We start from the raw sequence: 19,207 nt of genomic DNA on the forward strand, positions 1-19,207 counted from the left end.
ACAGATGTTGATGAAGTCTTCTTGGTGGAGGTGATCACAGGTTGAGTCAGGGCATATCAGGTGATTTATATAGAAAGGCACAGTAAGGGACAACATTAGAATGGGAATACCAGGATTCATCCAGTAGGGCACAGTACACAGGGAGAAGGGGCCACATCCAGAAATGAGAGAAGAGTCATGTTTTTCCTGGAAAGGCCTTCTTCTCCCCCTCTACTGTCAGAATGTGATGGAAGAAGGATGTTGTGTCCGTGTGGAAAGTGGGAAGCATCTTAAAAGTATCTTGAAAGAGCACACCACTGTGTAAGACAGGGTCATCAAAGGAAGGAAGGTGTCGCTCCCCCTCTTCACGGAGGAGCGACACAGGACCCTGCGCTGTTCTTTTGTCTGCTCGGCCCTTCCCGGGTTTGCTGCTGGTTCTTCCCGGGTTGGCTGCCAACCCTTCCACCTCCGTGGAAGGGCGGCTCTCCCTGCCACTTTCCCCACTTCTGCGGGGGAGCGGCACACAGCCGGCCGGCTCTCTCGGGGGCTGCTCAGATGTTATCCGGATGTTCCTGGTGCATGTTGTCTCTCTCCTCCTTTATAGTCCTCTTCCACCAATCCCAACTCTGCTACCCACACGCCGAGTACGCTGCTCTCCTCCAATCAGGAGCAGGATCAGCTCCTGCAGGTTATTGGTCGAACTGGAGGCAGCTGTGTAGAAGTTGTTTACTCCTCTTCCAGCGCCATATTGTGGGAGAGCAGATGCATAGAATAAGTCTTAATTCCAGTAACAGTCTAGTCCGAGTTGCTCCCCATAGGAAGGCATTATTATTGGGACTATCCTAGGTAACGGTACATCTGGGACATGGGACGTGGGACAAGCGATGAGGATTTAGAGCCAAGCAGTAGTGCTACTTACCTTGCATAAGGACATGGTGAGCTGTACACAAAGCCCTCAGTTCACCTTCCTATATTACATTCTTGTTCCTACTGTTAAGACACACAGTTACTTCCCAGTTTAGAGATGAGCTAAATAAGGCCAAAAGAGTTTCTACCACCTCAATTGGTAGTAGTGGAAGGACAAGGAACATCTGCTCCAAAGACCAGGTTCATTCCATGGTTAAAATGTGTCTCTAAAGTTGGGAGTTGAAAGGGTAGAAGAGTTGTGAGGGTATAATTGAGGTTATTTTACATATTCCTGGAGAAATTCTAAAGATTTTTTATGTAGAAATGATTTAATACATGCATATGAGAAGTCTTCCAAAAGTTAATGAAAAGTTGGATATTATGAAAAACAGTACCAATTTCCAAAAGGTTTTGTGCCAATTAAACCTACATTTTAAGTCCAGATACATTGAACTTTTTGAGTTCACCTCCTGTGTTTAATACTCCTATCAATAACCTAGGTATTATGAGAATTTTGAGCCATAAAATGTGTCTACAGGTATTTCACCCCCTTATTCTGTCAGCCTCCTCCCCAACACATGGATGCCCCAATTACAGGTCTATTTTACAACTGGCTGGGGAAGGGAGTCTGGGGAGAGCTCAGGCAACAAAAACTAGGTCTTCACAAACCCCAACATAACTTGTACATGTACTTCATAAATAATTTTATATAGCTTTCCATATCTTATTTACTTTTCAAATTTATAAACCCTATAGATATTCCCCAAGGTGGCCTTGATGGAAATTATATTTAAGTTAGAAAAACAAAGCAATGGTTGAAAAAGGCTGGCATATGCATCCTAGTCACAGATATGGAGCAAGTCACAGATTTATCATAATAATTTGAAATACATTTTCTTCATTCTTCCGTAATTTAGTTTCTCATATAGCATACATTGTGTTTCTATTATGTAAGACAGAATGGATTCCAAGCACTGACAAGAAGGCAAAAACTCACTGCCTTCACTCTATTAAAGAAAGAATACACACACAAAAAAGTTCAGGACTTGGCATGACAAATGGTAAGGAGGGCTTAGAGGTAGAATGGGATAGGAAGATGGCTAGGATTGAAGCCATGTGGAGAGGTCATAGATATATCTCCTGAACAATGACTACCAGGGATCTTGGAAGATGACTGTGGTAAGATGGTATCTGATGATACCTGAAGGGAAGAGGGGACCATCATTTGGGGAACAGGAGGCAGGAATTCAAAGTGGAAGAAACCAAATATTAAGATCCTTCAGATAGGAGCATGTTGTATTTTCCAGAAGCAGCAAAGAAACAAGTTAAGGTGAGGGACAGTCCAACAGCAGATTAAATCAGGGCTCCAGAGGTCAGGTCAACATGAGTACCTCATGTTGATGGGCACACTGAGGCTTGAACTCTGAGTGGAAAGCTACTTCAGTTACATCTCCAGTTCTGACACCAGACTTCACCCTCCTACTAATGCAGATTTTGGGATGCAGCAGGTGATGGCAAAAGAACTTGTATCTGAGCAATGTTTGTGGGAGACCTTGATGGACTGTTGCCAAGTCCAGTCTGGGCTACAGCAGGCATTTGTGGTATGAACAGTCAGACAGGATGTGTGTCTCCCTCTCCCCCTTTCTGCTTCTCAGTTATTTTTTTTTATTTTTTTTTTATTTTTTGACAGGCAGAGTGGACAGTGAGAGAGAGAGACAGAGAGAAAGGTCTTCCTTTGCCGTTGGTTCACCCTCCAATGGCCGCCGCGGCCGGCGCGCTGCAGCCGGCGCACCGCGCTGATCCGATGGCAGGAGCCAGGAGCCAGGTGCTTTTCCTGGTCTCCCATGGGGTGCAGGGCCCAAGCACCTGGGCCATCCTCCACTGCACTCCCTGGCCACAGCAGAGGGCTGGCCTGGAAGAGGGGCAACTGGGACAGAATCCGGCGCCCCGACCGGGACTAGAACCCGGTGTGCCGGTGCCGCTAGGCGGAGGATTAGCCTATTGAGCCGCGGCGCCGGCCTCTGCTTCTCAGTTATTAACAAAAGATAAATTTTAAAATCCTACTTGGGGGCCAATGCTATAGTGCAGTAGGTTAATCCTCTGCCTGCAATGCTGGCACCTCATATAGGATATGGATTTCATATTTTATCTTATTTTTATATGGATTGTGAATGATGTTATAAGGATTCAAATGGCCCTTGGCAATACGATTTTCTGCATCCCTGCCCGAAATGATGATTGTTTCTAGGACTGTACCAAGGGCAATACACAGCAATAGAGCATTTAATGTAAGATGAAATGGTTTAGATTTCAGAAGTACCAGGCTCCTGACTGCTGTGTGGGAGAAACTGATAGCAGAGCTTGTACATAATGACACCAAGAAAGAGAAAGGTTAAATCAACATGTTTATGGTTTTCAGTGGCTGGGAGTGTGTATGAGAAAGAAAAGGCTACTTCTGACTTCCAGTGGTTAGAAAACAGAGATAATGTTAAATATCCAATCATGCACAGGACAGACTCCTGCGAAAGATAATGAATGATTCAGCCCACAACATCACTAATGACAAATCTGAGAAACCCAGGAATGTTAAACACAAATTCATATGCAGCCCCTGAAGTTGCAGGTCCACCTATATACAGCTGGGACTGGGACTGCTATGGTCTTCTGGGCCATCTAGGGATGGAAGAAACATGCCAGAGTCATCCAAGACTGAGTTACTTAGGAGAGGCTCACTCTATGTGACAGAATATGCTTGTACTTTCATAAAATGAATACTGATTGGAAGGGATGTTCCTACTATCTTTCCAGAACATCTGCTATGTAAGATCATTGAATTAGGTGTGCCTCCTACTCTCAACAGATTTGCACAAGTGGCACGAAGGCTAAGGCATTATAGTTTCAAGACTGTTTTTTGATCATAAGGTTCAAAGTTCCAAATGAAACAATAAGAGAGTTCAAAATAGATTGGAAAGTTTATGAACTGTGCTCTCTGAAAACAACAGGAAATGGTATCTGAGCTGTAAGATCTCATGAAAAGTGTGGAAGACAAATAAACAATGATCATAATAAAGTAGGCTATACATTACCGAAAGTATACCAAGGGACAAGGAAGTTGCAATAAAAAATTGAACTGAAATACACGTGGCCAACGAATCTCAGAAGGGGGTCCTATGTTGGGGTGCAGTGGGTGAAACTCCCACCTGGGCTCCAGTTTTTGTTACCGCTGTTCCACATCAGATCAAGGTCACTGTTAATGCTCCAGGGAAAGCAGCAGAAAATGGGCCGAGTGCTAGGGTCCCTGCACACATGTTCGAGAATGAAATGCAGTTAAAGGCCACTGGTCCAGCCCTGGAACTTGGGGGATATGGAGGGATGTTGCTGTGGATTCGTTCTGAGAGGAGGAGTGTGGTGGGGCAAGAGGCACAGAGTCACCACACAGACCCTGGGAGCCGGGTGAAAGCAGGCCAGAGGCGAGCAGTCTGCAGATTTGTTTATTTCAGATGGTACAGCAGCTTAAATAGCCAAAGTAGCCAATCTGGTCAAGGGGCAGTTTATGCGCTAACCAATCACAGCCTGTTGCCAGGCAGGCTCCATTGCCAGTGGCCATCTTGGCACGGTCTTCTCATTCCACCCCATTTCCCCCTTTTCATTTATTTTTGAGCATCAGGAGGCATGATTCTTGGCCATACCATTGTTAACCCCATTTCCATGTGGTCTCCATGTGCAGCTGTGCCTGTCTTAGGTTGTCCCCCAAGGGATCTTACCCGTCATTGACTAACCAGCGCTCAAAATGGGAGACCACAGGAGTGCTTGCTCAGATGCGGGTAGGAATGAGGAACAATGGTAATCAGGAATGGCATGACCACACACAGGGTAAAACAGTGAATGGAAGATAGACTTCTCTATCTTGTTCTCTCTCAGTAATCGCCTCTCAAATAAATCAATGACAAAAAATGTGAAAAATTACTTAAAACGGTAAATATATAAGAAAGACCTTTAGGTATAATCAGTTTGTGTCTTTGAAGACTAAACTGAATAAATGTAATAGAAACTCATATCCAAGTTTAACAAAAGAACATTTACAAAGAATAATTTTGATTTTGTTAGATCTAAAGATGTTCTAGTGAGGAGAATAAAGGGCACATATGTTTGGCACAGGGCTTAAAGGGCATTTTGGATGTACAATTTCCATGTTAGAGAGCTGCTCATGTCCTGGGGATGCTCCCAATTCTAGATTTTTACAAATGTGTACCCTGGGGTGATATTAAAGCATTAGGTCACTTCCACCCAATGGGAAACCTAGATTGAGTCCCACAGTCCTGTTTTCAGCCAATCTAGACCTGGTAAAATTGGGAGTTGAGAGATTAAAGAAGATTTGATTATGCCCAAGTACTTGCTCTAGCATGAACACACACACACACTCTCTGCATTTCAAATAAAAAAATAAATATTTAAAACTGATATTTTCAAACTGTGAAAATGTCAACCCTCCTTTGTTTGAGTTAAGTAATGAAAATTAAAATTATCAAAAATACTTTGAGGGTCAAAAGATGTCTTCCATGAGGGGGAACACACTAGGTTGGCTCTAGACTGTGTATATTACTTAGTGATAGACGAAGTGAGAAAAAGGAATAAACCTTAAATACATTTCCAGTGAAAATGGAAGTATGACTCAAGATTCTAACCAAAGCTATTCCTCATACATAGATAAAATGTTTTTATAGGGGAGATCAAGTGAGCACCACAATCCAGATAGTCAGTGTGCACACAGCAATGGGCAGTCAACCTCAACATTGGTGCTGTGTTGTTGGTTCCAGCTCAGAGTCAGGCAACAAAACAAGGGGCCACAGAGGGGAGCCACACAGGGTGAAGCCATGTTCCAAAGCAGCCCTGTTAGATCCTGTGCAGGAGCACAGGTGGGACCTTGCTACATTCCAGTGCTCTGGGACACTCTGCCATTAATATTTTTTTTTAACTTTTATTTAATGAATATAAATTTCCAAAGTACAGCTTATGGATTACAATGGCTTCCCCCTATAATGTTCCTCCCACCCGCAACCCTCCCCTTTCCCACTCCATCTCCCCTTCCATTCACATCATGATTCATTTTCGTTTCTCTTTATATACAGAAGATCAGTTTAGCATACATTAAGTAAAGATTTCAACAGTTTGCTCCCACACAGAAACATAAAGTGAAAAATACTGTTTGACTACTAGTTATAGCATTAAATCACAATGTACAGCACACTAAGGACAGAGATCCTACATGAGGAGTAAGTGCACAGTGACTCCTGTTGTTGACTTAACAAATTGACACTCTTGTTTATGGCATCAGTAATCACCAGAGGCTCTTGTCATGAGCTGCCAAGGCTATGGAAGCCCCCTGAGTTCACTGACTCTGATCATATTTAGACAAGGCCATGGTCAAAGTGAAAGTTCTCTCCTCATTTCAGAGAAAGGTACCTCCTTCTTTGATGACCTGTTCTTTCCACTGGGATCTCACTCGTGGAGATCTTTCATTTAGGTTTATTTTTTTCCCCAGAGTGTCTTGTCTTTCCATGCCTGAAATACTCTCAAGGGCTTTTCAGCCGGTTCCGCATGCTTTAAGCGCTGATTCTTAGGTCAGATTGCTGTTTAGGACATCTGCCATTCTATGAGTCTGCTGTGTATCTCACTTCCCATGTTGGATCGTTCTCTCCCTTTTTTATTCTATCAGCTAGTATTTGCAGACACTATTCTTGTTTATATGATCCCTTTGGTTCTTAGTCCTATCATTATGATCAATTGTGAACAGAAATTGATCACTGGGACTAGTGAGATGGCATTGGTACATGCCACTTTGATGGGATTGAATTGGAGTCCCCTGGTATGTTTCTAACTCTACCATTTGAGTAAGTCAGCTTGAGTATGTCCCGAATTGCACATCTCTTTTTTTATGTCCTCTCTTTTTGGCAAATGATTGATTCACACTGCTTTGTAATGCATAGCCTGCCTCCAATGGTTCCTTCTGTAAATTTCAATGTCCTTCTCATTCCTAGCATGGATACAGCATCTTTTCTTTGATTCACTTATAATCCTACTTGGAAAAGGTAAGTTCAACAGATGTGGGCACTGAATTCTTTTCATTTCCCAATTACTGCTGCAAAACTACCTTGTAGGCCCACTCCCTAACACTATCCTAGCCCTTACAACTGTATATGTATTAGACAAACGTACATCCAGTCCCAAGGGCAGAGGATGGCATTACAGTCTCATTTCTCCTCTTTGCTATCTGCCATGATCACTCTTCCACCTAGCCCCTGGGTTTGTGTCCCTGGTGGGAGAGGGGCTCCCCACTGCATCAAAGGCGAGGGGCACACACACGTCATAAGGGGCATTCTGTGATGCAATAACCTGGGGGGGTGGTGTAGGAGATAAAAGTGGGCGTAGTCTTAGGCATGTGTCCAGTTACTCATTTTGACTCTCTTTGGCCAGATGAGTAACTAGAAGCATTTTCGCAGAAAATGACAAAAAAACTACCTCTGATTCTCCCGCGTCACCCCCAGCCTCACAGTCCTGCTCCTTCAGATTCCCATTTTCCAACCTGCCTGCCTCACCTGGCTCCTCCCTCTGGCAAACCTAAGCCTGTCCTCCAGCACAAGAAATCTTCAGCTGCCTGCCCTGCCCGTCTCCCTGCTCTGACCAACAGCTCTTCCCACAAGATCATTCCTACCTCCAAGACCTCCCAGACCTCCAAGCGCACCCTGGCCTCTGTTCCCTCCAAGTCACCCACTCACCGCCCTGTTCGTCTGGCTCCCCTTTCCTGCTTCTCCTCTGTCTGGGCCCCAACTCCTCCTCCCAGCCCCTCTTACTAGTCCTCAGGTCTCTGTTCTTCACTGTCACCCACCGCAGCCCAGACCTGCAGATTCTCAGCTCTTAACTTCAAGATCTTACCTTCTCGATGGGCCCGGATGGTTTGGAAACAATCCAGACAAGAGAGTTCAGTGACGTCCCAGGAACATGGCCTGGTGGGAAAAGGGAGTGTAACTTGTAGGCAAATTGAGATCCCTGTAGGACCCTTTCCATGATGACAAGATCTCAGTAATCCTCCTGTTATCTAGGTATCACCTTCATCTTCAACTCTTAGTCCTTTTCAGAATGAGAGGTGCCAATAATGATGTCCTTTTTCCTAACAGGCTCTTCACATCCTCTCCTGTCTATAAGAAGCCTACAATCAGCCTCCATACCTGCGAGTGCCTTCTCATGGGTACATGGTCCTTAAGCTCAGAGTTGACAGCAGGACTACTGAAAATTAAGGTAAGGATATGGAAAAACATGCCTTCATTCTGCTCATCAGGAGAGTAGTTGGTCTGTACTTGGTCCGTGGTCCTGGCACAAGACCTGAGACAGATAAGGGGGATTCTGATTGTGGCATCTGCTTTAAGGTGGAGAGGTATCTGAGTCAGTCCACAATCATTTCAGCAGACTCATCAGTCCTTTACCTCCTAGGTCTGTCATGCGATGGTGAACTCTTTCCTGGACACTTTTCAGGCAGCTTCAGTACTGGGGTAGGTCCTGAGAAGCTGGGCATATGTGTTAGTGCCTGAAGACCCAGAAAGAGCCGGGCGGGCAGTGGAGTCACATGTGCATGTCACTGCATTGAGATGGCATGGAATGCTGCTTCCCAGTGATGGCACTGACATGCCACAGGAAGAAAGAGTAGAGAGCAGCCACTGCCCAGATATGGCAGAAGGCCAAGGGACCCAGCCACATGCCATGCTTGTCAAGCAGAGGAAAATTCATCAAGCTTCTGCCTGCTATGCTTGCAACATGATGGCAGACCCTTTTCTCTCAAACAGCTTCGGTCAGGCTAAAGCCTGAGAAGCTATGCACATGAGTCAGCACTTCAGTTGGGACTGAACCCAGAAGGGCAGTGCTGTGCCATGGGGACATTGTTGCCTGGAGGCAGCATGGAATGCTGCTATGCAGAGAAGGCATTGAACGCCAGTGCCCAGAGAAGGCAGAGAGCTGCCAGTGCCAAGATACTATAGAAGGACTGGGGCCTGACCTCCTCCAGAATATTTTCAGAGAGTGACACATCTCAACACTGCAGAAACTCTACATCTGCATTTGCTGAGTTTCTCGACGTGGAGAAGAGGTGCTCTGGAAGGACCCAAGGAACAAGGAATGAACTGAACTGTAGTTCTCCCAAAGAAAAAATATATTTTCTGAACCCAGCCATTGTGGATACTTCAGGAACCCTTGAGGCCACATCATAACACATGTATTAGATGCATGGAAAAAGAGGTTGCCTCAAGTGGCATTGCAAATGTTGAATGTTTTACAATTGTTTTTAAATTTTGCAGATTTGTTGTGTCTATTGGATTACTGTTTCTTTTAAATAAACTAATGTTTTTTTCTCACACTTTTACTTTTGCCGGAATCCTAGGGGCACTTTGGTTATAGTGAATTGAAAGCCAGTGGTACTGCCAGTTCTCATCACTGTGCACCTGACAGCCCAAACATCAGCAGCCCCTAGCTACCAACAGGCTCATACGGAACTCTAGACCCACCAGCCCACTACCTTGGATGACGTGGAGGAATCCCATTCACCAGCTGAAATCAGGCTCAATCTCCATCCTTTTCACGCCCACTGCTCCACAATACCCCCACTCTGCTACAGGACCAGTCATTCAGTTTCCCTATTGAGAAGTCATTGAGTCGTTCCCAAGGCTTTCGTCCCTCACTCCACACACTCAGAGGAGTTTTCCTTTTCATGTTTCCTCATTTCAAAAGTAACCATCACACATGAGGTATCCTCACTCCCACTTACTTGATTCCATCCTCTCAACAGCTCCTATATCAGCTTCTCAATTGAGCTTCCTTATTCTCTAATGGGTCTGATGAGTTCCCAGATACTCTCATTCGTACAAACCTATACTTGCCACTCCTAATGCACACCACTGCTAGCTAAAGGGGCTAAAGGGGTGAGAAATGACCCATTTGGTCACACTATTCTTCCATCAATACTGCAGAGATCCCAAAATTCCTGAGCTGATTCTGTAAAGCCATGAGTATACAGTATAAGACCCACTGGGTCTGGCTTTGCTTCCAACCTATATCCATGCCACTACAATCCACACCCCTCCCAAACCATGTGCTTTTTTAAATGATATATTTATTTTGAAAGTCAGAGTTATAGAGAAAGAGAGGGTGAGACGAGGAAGGACAGAGATATCTTGCATCTACTGGTTCACTAGTCACAGAGTCAAAATGGCCAGTGTTCTGCCAGTCCTAAACCAGGATCTTCACTCAGGTCTTCCACATGGTTGCCAGGGTCTCTAATACTTAGGCCAAATTCTGATGCCTTTTCCAGGCTATTAGCAAGGAGCTAGATTGGAAGTAGAGTAGCCAGGACACAAACCAGCATCTATATAGGATGACAGCATTGCAGGCAGCGGTTTTACCTGCTACAGCACATTTCTGGCCCCAACCATTTCTAAGTAAACAGATTTCCTTACTACATCATGCCATTTTCCATTGCTTTATCTTCATAAACACTGTTCCTTCTTCCTGAACTTGTTCCCCACCTTTTGTGCCTCATCAATAGTCCACAGTAGGCTGGCTAGAGAGATAACCTGCAATATTTTAACTTTCCTATAACCTAATTTTCTTATGAGCTTCCAAATGCTATTTTCAGGAAGACAACTTAATGTCCAATTATGCTGAAACTTGGTCCAATGGAACCATGAAAATAATTCTGGCAGTCACCACACTGAAAAATGCAACTCTAGATTGGGAGGTTTGAGAGGTCTTATTCAACTTTGTTTTCTGGTGAACATCATAAGACCTGGCATGGGACAGATAACAAGGATTTAACGATGCCTGTCTTAAATTGGGGCCTCAGAGAAGGAAGAGATTTTAAAGTTGGCTGAAGACAGACTGTCCAAGTGAACTCATGGAGTAATTATTGGGATGGATGAGATGGGTATGTCACTTAATATCCTTGAGTTCTGTTGCCTTATCTGTAAAATGGAAATGTTAGCCTTGCTTAAACGAAACGGTCACAAGTAACCATGAAGGAGCATGGAAGATGTAGTCTCAACACATTATCACTCCAAATAACAGACTTCTGCTATTCTGACAAAGAAATGCAGAATTTGTTACACAAAACTTCAAGTTTCTTTCACATTTTTATTTAAATTCTGCTTTTATTTGTCATCACTCAGGATGTTTTAACTTCTCAAATGTGCCAATATTTTCATTACCACTTCTGGGTTTTGTGGCTTGCCTAGGAAAATCTTCAACACCTAAGGTTGGAAAACAACTATTCTGGGGTCGGTGCTGTGGCACAGTGTGTTAAGTCACTATCTCCACTCCAGCATACCATATGGGCGCCAGTTCACTCCTGGCTACTTCAATTCAATCCATCTCCCTGTTGATGTGCCTGGGAAAGCAGCAGAGGATGGCTCAAGTCCTTGAGCCCCTGCACCCATATGGGAGACTAGGAAGAAGCTCCTAGCTTCAGCCTGGCTCAGCCCCAGCCACTGTGGCCATTTGGGGAGTGAACCAGTAGACAAAACCAGTAGATAGAAGATTTCTCTCTCTCTCTCTCTCTCTCTCTCTCTCTCTCTCTCTCTCTCTCTCACCTTCTCTTTCTCTATGTCTATCAAAAAGTCATTTAAAAAAAAGAAAACAACTATTCATCTGTAGTTTTCCCTAGAGTTTCCTTCCCCTTACCTCTTTGTCTTCGCTCTTCTCCTCTCCCTACTCCTCTCCTCCCCCTCCCCTCCCTCAGGTATATATATATTTTTTTTTTGACAGGCAGAGTGGACAGTGAGAGAGAGAGACAGAGAGAAAGGTCTTCCTTTGCCGTTGGTTCACCCTCCAATGGCCGCCGCGGCTGGCGCGCAGCGGCCGGCGCACCGCGCTGATCCGATGGCAGGAGCCAGGAGCCAGGTGCTTTTCCTGGTCTCCCATGGGGTGCAGGGCCCAAGCACCTGGGCCATCCTCCACTTCACTCCCTGGCCACAGCAGAGAGCTGGCCTGGAAGAGGGGCAACCGGGACAGAATCCGGCGCCCCAACCGGGACTAGAACCCGGTGTGCTGGCGCCGCTAGGCGGAGGATTAGCCTAGTGAGCCGCGGCACCGGCCCCTCAGGTATATTTTTTAGAAAATATGTATTTATTAATATGAAAGGCAGAGTTACAGAGAGGCACAGGTGGGGGGGGGAGAGAGACAGAGAGACAGAGACAGAGAGAGAGAGAGAGAGATCTTCCATCCATTGGTTCACTCTCTAGATGGCTGCAATGGCCAGAGCTGTGCCAATCCAAAGCCAGGAGCCAGGAACTTATTCCTGGTCTCCCACATGGGTGCAGAAGTCCAAGGTCTTGGGCCATCTTCCACTGCTTTGCTAGGCCATAGCAGAAAGCGGGATCAGAAGTGGAATAGCCAGGACTCAAACCTTTGCCCATATAGGATGTTGGCACTGCAGGTGGTGGCTTTACCTGCTATGCCAAAGTGCTGGCCCCTCTCCTGGGTTTTAAGCTATTTTGATGTATTTTGCGTGTGGTGTCAACTTGGAGATCCTGTTCCTGAGATATCTTTGAACTCCATTACTTTCAACACACTACTACATTTATTGTCTCACTTCTCTCTTCCTGACTCCTGGAGAACTATAAGACCCAGCTCAGGAATCTCTTCATCCACAGAATTCTACTACTTGACTCCTGTCATCCTATCCTTCACCAGGCAGAGTTGGACTCTCCCCCTTCCTCCTGTATATATAGCCTTATGTGCCCCTACTCTGTAGCACTTAACTCATAACTCTGGAGCCATACAGTTTTGAGTTCAAATCAGAGCTCAGTCTCTTTCTATTTCTGAGACCTAAACCTTTTTTTTTTTTTTGACAGGCAGAGTGGACAGTGAGAGAGAGAGAGACAGAGAGAAAGGTCTTCCTTTGCCGTTGGTTCACCCTCCAATGGCCGCCGCGGCCGGCGCGCTGTGGCTGGCGCACCGCGCTGATCTGATGGCAGGAGTCAGGAGCCAGGTGCTTTTCCTGGTCTCCCATGGGGTGCAGGGCCCAAGCACCTGGGCCATCCTCCACTGCACTCCCTGGCCACAGCAGAGGGCTGGCCTGGAAGAGGGGCAACCGGGACAGAATCCGGCGCCCCGACCGGGACTAGAACCCGGTGTGCTGGCGCCGCTAGGCGGAGGATTAGCCTAGTGAGCCGCGGCGCCGGCCCCTAAACCTTTTTTAGACTCAATTTCTCAGTCTTATAATGGGAATAATAACAGTTTCTAAATGGGAATGTTTGCTTTGAGTATTAAGGAAAACAATGTATAGAAACTGAGTAGTACAGTATCTAGCACATAGAAAGTGTTTAATAAATGCACACTGCTGGCACACACATTCAACATGAAATTTAAGCCACTGGTTGGGATGTGCATATCACATATATATGGCTTTGTCAGTGTTCATACCCAGTTCTACTTAAAATTAAAGGTTCCTACTGGTACTCACCTTGAGAGGAAGCAACTAATGGCTTGGGCATGTTATTCTCTGCTATCTCATGTGGGATGCCTAGATTGAGGACAGGGCTTGGGAGATGAAAAAGCAGGTAGGAGCCCTCCCTTTTTGTCTCTATGCCTGTGCCTCTCAGATAAAAAAATAATTTCACAAAGAATATTTTAATATAAAGCATAAAAATGATAAGGAAGGTCATTAAGTAATGATCAAGAGTTCAAAGCAGCAAGAGGAAACTACTGTAAAAACATATGCCATGTATTAGAGTGCACAATTAAATAAAGCAAACATTAACACATATAAAGAGACAGAATCCAGTAACAGTAGGTGATATTAGAACCTAAGTTAGATAAGTCAGAAAATCAACAAAGAAAAAGCACTGTTAAACTGCACCCTGGATCAATGGGTACTAACACACATCAACAGAACATTGCTCAAACTGCTTCAAACACACATCTTCTCAACAGCGCTTAGAATCTTATATAAGATAGATCGTGTAATATGTTACAAAAAAGGTCCCACCAAATTTTCAACAATAAATTATATCAAGTATGTTTAATAACCATAATCCAAAAAAGGCAAAATTTAGAATATATATGAATAATATAAATTTAAACCATTTATTTCTTTGCATATAGTGGCTTTAGGAAGAAATTAAGGAGAAATGTAAACATTTCTTGAAATGAATGAAAAACAAACACAATATATCCCAGATGATGGGGAACAGCAAAGGTAGTAATAAGAGGAAAGTTTTAGCAATCAGTGCCTATATCAGATAGGCAGAAAGATGTTCAATAAACAACTTATTACTATAACTTGAGGAATGAGAAGAAGGAATGTAGTCAGATTCAGATCCTGTATATGTATACAATATTTAAAAGACAATGAAATAAAGAGCTGGTTACTTAAAAAAGTTAAACAACATTGCAAACCACTATAGACTAATATAAAGAAGATTCAAATAAATAAAAGCAGCGATGAAAAGGGAGGCATTAAAACTGACATTACAGAAAAGCAGTATATTTTCCTATATCTGATCCATGACCAGACATTTTTCTCCATAGAAATGCTCCTGGAAAATTCATCTGATTATTATTTGAACTACCAGGGCAGTAAAACAAAGCAACAGGCAAGAAATGATTCCCACATATCATGTGGCTTTCTGCTGTCTTTAGAAAGATTCACTTTAAATCTCACTTCAACATCCTTGGCTTTTGCATTCTTCATGGGACTATATACATGTAGTTTGTATTCAAATACAATAGACTTTCAAATCTCTTTACAACTGAGAATTTCAAAATCAGTAAATCCAAAATGATACATAATATCCTTTCCTAGAATGGGGTTTCCCCATGCAAAGCCCCTAGCTGGAGGCCAGTGCTATAACTATTTGACTTGTCACTCTAAAACCTGGACATCAGCTGGAATATGGCTTCTTGCATTCCCTATACCCAGTTTCACTGCTGGGTCCTGCTTATCCAGCCTCTTAAATATTTCTTCAGTCCAGTATTTCCCTAATCCATTAGCTTCTCTTGTCACCATCATTACTCATCTGGACTTCTGAAATAGTCTCCAAGCCAGTTACCCTGTGTCCCTCAGGTCTATCTTCTACATCAGCTCTACCACCATTCTTTAAAAACATGAACAACTTCTGCTCATAATTCTGAGAAAAATCCCTGTGTGTCTTCATCCTGACACGGGAGAATGCTGCTGAATTTTTTATGTATTTATTAGCACACATTTCATAAGTACTTTAGAAATGTAATAATTCTTCCCACCATACCTGCCCTCCCACCCCTCTTCCTCTTCCTTTTCTTGTTCCCAGTCTTGTATTTACTGAGATCTATTTTCATTTAACGTTATTCACAGATTAACTCTATTCTGGGTAACGAGTTCAACACTTTGTATGAGAAGGAGAAAAAGAAAGAAAGAAAATCAAACACATTAAAAAATCCAAAAACAAAAACTTCCTTAACAGTCCAGAAAAGGGCTGCTCAAAGTCATTGCATCCTGAAGGTAATTTTGCTTTTTTTTTAGAAACTTGATTATCATTAAAGAACCTAAGAATGATGCATATTTTGTGTGCACTTAGACATAATTATAACTTACGAAACATAAGAATATCTTCCACTTAATTCACTAAAATGAAGCAATTCTTGGAGAACAACTTTTACTATTAAGTCTCATAATTCAACTCCTGGAGGACAGGGGTCCTTCATGGGTTGGCGTACAGTTTCTCCTGTTGTCTATTTTACAATTAACACTCTTATGTATGAAGTCAACGATCACCCAAGGCTCCTGACATGAGCTGCCTAGGCTATGGAAGCCTTTTGCATTCACAAACTCCTTCAGTATTTCAAGAAGGCCATAGGCAAAGTGGAAGCTCTCTCCTCTCTTCAGAGGAAAGTACATCCTTCTTTGGTGGCCTTTTCTTTCCACTGGGGTCTCACCCACAGAGGTCCTTTATGTAGAACATTTTTTTGCCACGATGTCTTGGCTTTCCATGCCTGAGATACTCTCGTGGTCTTTTCAGCCAGACCAGAATGCCTTAAGGGTTGATTCTGATTCTTAAGGTGATTGTCATTCTATGAGTCTGCTGTACAGACTGCTTCCCATGTTGGAGGATTCACTCTTGCTGATGTTTTTCAAGCAGAAGGCGGCCCAGGCCCCCAGGCACATCTTACCATCCTTGCTCCATATTGTACTTCTGGGAATGCCAAATACCTGCTGTTATACACAAACACATACACACACACAAGCCTTCATTTTCACATCAAATCCCTGACTCACTCAGGTTCTTCCTTCTTCTCACATTGGCTTATTTTCTGTTCTGCTTAATTCTTGCTCATACTTTATACTACACTTGCAAGGACCATCCTGCATGGAGCCAATGTATATTGTGCCAGGTACACTTCCATGTACATCTACAGTAATCCCAAATATCTCCCTCATAGTACTTATTATATGGAAATTATCATCCCTTCATCCAAGGTCTGGTTCCAGGAACCAGAACAGAGAACTAATAAGACTAGTGTCTGCAAATACTAACTGATAGAATTAAAAAGGGAGAGAATGATCCAACATGGGAAGCAGGATACACAGCAGACTCATAGAACTGGAGATGTCCTAAATAGCACCCTGGCTTCAGAATCAGCCCTTAAGGCATTCGGATCTGGATGAAAAGCCCATGAGAGTATTTTAGACATGGAAAGCCAAGACACTCTGGGGAATAAAAAAAAGTTCTCTGCAAGTGAGATCCCAGTAGAAAAAACGGGCCATCAAAGAAGGAGGTACCTTTCTCTGAAGGGAGGAGAGAACTTCCACTTTGACCATGGCCTTGTCTAGATATGGTCAGAGTTGGTGAACTCAAAAGGCTTCCATAGCCTTGGCAACTCATGACAAGAGCCTAGGGTGATTACTGATGCCATAAACAAGAGTGTCAATTTGTTAAGTCAACAACAGGAGTCACTGTGCACTTACTCCTCATGTAGGATCTCTGTCCTTAGTGTGCTGTACATTGTGATTTAATGCTATAACTAGTACTCAAACAGTATTGTTCACTTTGTGTTTCTATGTGGGTGCAAACTGTTAAAATCTTTACTGAATATATGCTAAACTGATCTTCTGTATATAAAGAGAATTGAAAATGAATCTTGATGTGAATGGAAGGGGGGAGGGAGAGGGAAAGGGAGGGTTGCGGGTGGGAGGGAAGTTATGGGGGGGAGCCATTGTAATCCATAAGCTATACTTTGGAAATTTATATTCATTAAATAAAAGTTAAAAAAAGAAGGAGGTACCTTTCTCTGAAGGGAGGAGAGAACTTCCACTTTGACTATGACCTTGTCTATTTAAGATCAAAGTCGGCGAACTCAAAAGGCTTCCATAGCCTTGGCAACTCATGAGAAGAGCCTAGGGAGATTACTGACACCATAAACGAGAGTGTCAATTTGTTAAGTCAACAACAGGAGTCACTGTGCACTTACTCCTCATGTAGGATCTCTGTCCTTAATGTGTTGTACAATGTGAATTAACGCTATATCTAGTACTCAAACAGTATTTTACACTTTGTATTTCTCTGTGGTTGCAAACTCTTGAAATCTTTACTTAATATATACTAACTTGATCTGTATATAAAGATAATTGATAATGCATCTTGATGGGAATGGAATGGGAGAGGGCGTGGGAGATAGGAGGGCTGTGGGAGGGAGGGACATTATGGGGGGGATGCCATTGTAATCCATAAACTGTACTTTGGAAATTTATATTTATTAAATAAAAGTTTAAAAAAACCAAAATAATAGCTTTCATACTAAATACATAAATCTGTCTAGATAACCATTAGAAATTGATATTTATAAAAAACTTTATACGTAAATTCTTGATAACTATTGCTTTCCTACTTAAGCAGACTTCTTTAAACAAATCCATTCTGTGGTTTTAGTTGCTTAGAATTCTGTGACACATAGACTCAAATTTGCAGTCAAAGAGAAAGGGGTTTGATGAAGACAATGGAGGAAGGTTAGCCCCACCCCTTAGGTAACCCTTTAGCACTGTCACTGTAGATACATGAACTGCTTTTCTTTGTTCTTCATGTATTCCTATTGTTCTAGTGCTTTTATTGTATAAGCCTAATGACAGTTATTAAACTAATTATGTTAAAATTATTCTGTGTTTTCTTTATTCTTTCAAGTTCAAAATCATAGTAAACTGAATCCCTAAATACACAGACCTATCATGTAGTACAACAAAAAATTATTCAGGGGCTGGTGTTGTGGCACAGTGCCACAGCACCAGCAGGAAGCCACTGCAATAACAACATTCCCTATTGGAGTGCCAGTTCTAGTCCTTGTTACTGAGCTTCAGATCCAGCTTCCTGCTAGTGCTTTTTGCAAGTCAGCTGAACAAGGCCCACATACTTGGGCTCCTGCCCTCATGTAGAATACTGGGAGTGGAGTTCCTGGCTCCTGCATTCAGCCTTGCCCAGACTTGACTGCTGGCAGCCATTTGGGGAGTGATCCAGTGGGTGAAAGATCTCTCTATCTCCATCTATATCACTCCACTTCTCTCTCTTGTCACTCTGCCTTTCAAATAAATAAATCTTCTTCAAATGTATTCATGTGGCACCATGTCGACTTAATCCAACTCACTGTAATAAAAATCTGTTGTTTTGCCTCATGAGTTGATGATTTCATGAAATTCCAAAGAATGGAATTATTCTATAATTTTTATGTTTGTTTATAATCTTTTCTTTTCCTAGACTAATATACAGTTATGCCACTGGGTTGAAGAAGTACCACTGAACTGAGGTATACCCACAAATGGATACTGACAGAGAAACTCTTGAACAAATTCACTTACATAAAATTCTGTAGGACTAAAATAGTCCTACTTCAGTGTAATGTTTCATTGAGTCTGTTACAGAATAATGAAAAAGAAATGTAATCCCAGTATCCTAATGCATCCCTTCTAGTATTAGTACATATTGGTAAATAGTTGTATGTGTATATAAAAGTTTATGTATGTATCTATATATGTACAGATACACATACAACTGTTTCGTGTAATTATATAATCAAAATATCCATCTGAAAAGAAGAGTAACAGCCAACATTCTCAATTTTGATATTTCTTATCTATCAGGCACATACTCTGTAGATGGGACCCCTAACATTTTGAGTGGCAAAGTGATCCGATCAAAGCTATCTTTCTCCTACATGGGAAAATTTGGGATCTGAATGCTAGATCTGTATCCTTCACCATCACATTATATGGTGCAGAATCACACAGTGACTAAAAATGTACAACATGTCAAATATT

General features: G+C 42.9%; 1 long non-coding RNA gene across 1 annotated transcript in view; it reads right to left on the bottom strand.

The window, feature by feature from the left end:
- LOC149123815 (uncharacterized) overlaps nt 1-19,207 on the bottom strand; it is a 127,861-nt gene that overhangs the window by 58,951 nt on the left and 49,703 nt on the right. The window contains exon 3 of the long non-coding RNA XR_016214170.1: nt 7,819-7,889. This is a non-coding gene — a long non-coding RNA (uncharacterized LOC149123815). The remainder of the gene's footprint in view (nt 1-7,818; nt 7,890-19,207) is intronic.

This window comes from Oryctolagus cuniculus, chromosome 10, assembly GCF_051225735.1.
Source record: "Oryctolagus cuniculus isolate XC-2025 breed Fujian yellow rabbit chromosome 10, ASM5122573v1, whole genome shotgun sequence".
NCBI classification, from domain to species: Eukaryota; Metazoa; Chordata; class Mammalia; order Lagomorpha; family Leporidae; genus Oryctolagus; species Oryctolagus cuniculus.